Source organism: Lycium barbarum, chromosome 12 (genome assembly GCF_019175385.1).
Source record: "Lycium barbarum isolate Lr01 chromosome 12, ASM1917538v2, whole genome shotgun sequence".
Lineage (NCBI taxonomy): Eukaryota > Viridiplantae > Streptophyta > Magnoliopsida > Solanales > Solanaceae > Lycium > Lycium barbarum.
In genome coordinates, this window is record NC_083348.1 from 81153946 (window position 1) to 81157230 (window position 3285).

Here is a 3285-nt window from a genome sequence, read left to right on the forward strand (position 1 = left end):
GGTTCCGCTCGCGTTCTCGCCGAAGCCGCCAAAAGGAAACGACCCCCCGAAAAGGGCCAACCGTCCAAACGAAAGAAAGCAAGGAGTGTTGCCCGGCCACCGAGGGAGGATGTTATATCCCATATTTTTATATGTCGAGCTATTCGCAAGAGAATCGACTCAAGTTAAAGATGGGATCATTTTCGGGCTCGAAATAGAATTTTTTCTTTTATTTCCGATCTCTATTGGGAAATGAATTGTTTATAAATTTTACTTGGTGTAAAAATATTAATGGAAGTTGGGATTAATTTACCATGATTAGATTATTAAGTGGGGATTAAAAATTTAATTAGTCATTAAACAAGTCACTAGTGCACTAAGTGGGCCCCACCAAGACATGTGACCAAATTTAATTGGCTCAAGCCTTGAGTGGGACACTTGTCACTCTTAGGGGCTGCCTATATAAGGAAAAATCTGATGTTTAAGTGTTCATTTTATCATCTTCAACATTACAAGAAAAGAGAAAAACCTAGAGATAGAGAAGGGGGGGCTCACGGCCATGGTGAAAAAAATCCATGTTCACCAAGCTTGGTCCAATTAATTTTTCCATGGTGTTGTAAATCAAATGGAGGTCTTTGGGAACATGAATTGGTCCTTGAGAGCAGCAAGAATGGTCTTTAATTGAAGCCATTAAATTCAGCAAATTAAGGAGCAACTTGCTAAGGTAAGAGTTGATTATTTTTCCATATGTTTTAGGACGAATTTGCTTGTGTTGTGGATGGTTTGAATGTGTTATGGTGAGTATAAATGAATGAAAATCATGAAATTATGTATCTTGATATTGAAGCATGGTTGAAGCCACGAAATTATGTAGCTTGATGTTGAAACATAGTTGTAACTTGGTAACATGAATTGTACGAATGTTGGAATGTTGTTGAATGGCGTAGGGGCTGTTTTAATTGAAATTTGCTGAACTGATTTGAGTTAATATTTTGGTTGTTGTAATCATGGATTATGTGATGAGAATGAAGGAATTTAATGGTTAAAGTTGGAGTAAAAAAATTGTTGTGAGTTGATGTAAGAATTATAGAGACAATAATGTGATTTACTTGCATATGAATGGATGATGTGGTGTCGTGTGGCTGTTGTTGTATTTCCCTGAAATTTGCTGGAAATATTGTGTAACTTGTTTGGAATGTCCTTGGACATTGTTAGTATGGGTTCGGGTTAGTATGTGAATATATAAGCGTCGATTTTGGCTTGAACGTAAGTAGTTGAATTGAATTTATGTATGTTGTTGAATAATGGAAAAGAAAGCTATTATTGTTGTTTTGTCTTTTGGATTGGTTGTTGATGTTGTTAGGTTGGTTGTTGTTGTTGTTGTTGGTTGATATGGCCGAATCAAATTCTCGGGGTAGCCTATTTACAGGGGAAATGCTGCCCAAATTTCTGTAGAATTAAGGGCGAATTTGGAATTTAATGCCCAAAAAGTCTTTAGCTAATGTTTGGCATTTTATGGCTTGTTTGTAGACCTTGGGCAGCCCGAATCATAGGTTGGATTTAGCTTGAGTTTGGATCGTATTGGAGAGCGTTTGAGGTATGTAAAGTAATCTTCCTTCTTCGGCATGCCTTAGTTAAAATAGGCTATGATATAAGCCTCGAGGAAACTCTATTCTCACAATCCGAGCATGTTTATGAATCGCATTTGTTCTTTGGCATCCTTGCCTTGTCATGGCAAAACGTTGATCCTTATGTTCTTGGAATCCATAATTTGTAAAGATTACATGAAAGCTGATTTTTGTTTTAAAGTTCATTCTTTAGCGATTCCAAGACTTCAAACGCCCATAATTTCCTCAGAAAAGCTCGGATTGCTTTGAAATTTTCGTAGGAGTTTGTATGATATAAAATGAGTATGTTTTTCATAGGCGGGCTCAGTTCGGGTCTATACTCGTCCGTGGGTCCCGCGACGCCCTTTTTGAAATTCGACAACTTTGAAACAAAAAGTGATAATTTTTATTCTGATTTCGAATATGACTATTTTACTTATCCTTCAGATTTATAATAATTATTTTATGCATATGATTCCTCACTACTCCGCTCGTGCCTACTGTGATATCGTTCACCGGTTCCCGGGCCGGTTCTGTTGTCGTGCGCTTTGTGATACATTCCGGTGTTATGCTGTGATTATGGTTCACCGTGCTCCTCGCTCGAGGGCCGGGTTCCACTTATGTTTGGCGTTATGCTGTGTTTGGCGTTATGCTGTGTTGTGATGTGTGACGGGGATTCGGAGATTTGAAACTTTCTGGTGTTATGCTGTGTTGTGGCGCCATCGACAGGCGGGCGACCACATTTTCCAGTGCCCTATGCATAATTTATACTTTGGAAATAAACATTTTGATATGTATTATTTTCTATATATCTGATTCGATTATTATTCAGATTTATTTCTGTACCTTCTGCTTTGCATACTCAGTACATATTTCGTACTGACCCCCTCCTCCGGGGGCTGCGTTTCATGCCCGCAGGTACAGACGCACACCCTGGTGATCCACCTGTTTAAGACACCCTTTCTGCTATTCGGAGTGCTCCTCTCTTTCCGGAGCTTATACTTTTGGTATATATATTTATTAGTGCATTTGTATATATTCGTTCATGGGTACGGCGGGGCCCTGTCCCGTCATATGATTCTGTCGATCTGTTTAGAGGTCTGTGGACATGTTTGTGGGTTAGGGTCTTTCTGTATAGATGTATGTACATGTCGTTTGGGCGATCCCATACGCCGAGGCGGCCGGTCCGCATATGTTGTTTGGGCGATCCTATACGCCGAGGCGGCCGGTCCGCATATGTTTATATATTGCTTGGTTAGCCCTGTGTGGATTTTGTTGGTATTTTCTGCGTGCAGGGTATATTGGATAGTCCGTAAAACAAAGGAAACTCTGTCGAAATTTTCTGGAAATTACCTAAATTTGAAATAAAGTCTTGTCGGCTTCCGCCATATACTAGAATGAGTTGATAGAATTTGAGATAATATTTGATAGATGGGTTCGGGTGCCCAGATCGGGCACTAGTCACGGCCTACGGGGTTGGGTCGTGACAGAAGTGGTATCAGAGCGGTTTGTCCTCGGAGTGTCCACAGATCGTGTCTAGTAGAGTCTTGTTTATCGGTGTGTTGTGCACCACATCTATAAACAGGAGGCTACAGGGCATTTAGGATGTTGTCTTTTCTTCTGATCTTAGATCGTGCGATAGAACTGTGCTATTAGGATGATTCTGTTTTGATCTGTTATTGTTTTTCTTTCAGTGATG

At 39.9% G+C, this 3285-nt stretch overlaps 1 long non-coding RNA gene across 1 annotated transcript; it reads left to right on the forward strand.

Annotated features, from left to right (window-relative positions):
* The first annotated feature begins 490 nt into the window (after nt 1-490).
* On the forward strand, nt 491-2617 carry LOC132622827 (uncharacterized). The gene is made up of 3 exons (XR_009576016.1): nt 491-703; nt 1510-1576; nt 2505-2617. It is a non-coding gene; the product is annotated as an uncharacterized LOC132622827 (long non-coding RNA).
* Nucleotides 2618-3285: the final 668 nt, after the last annotated feature.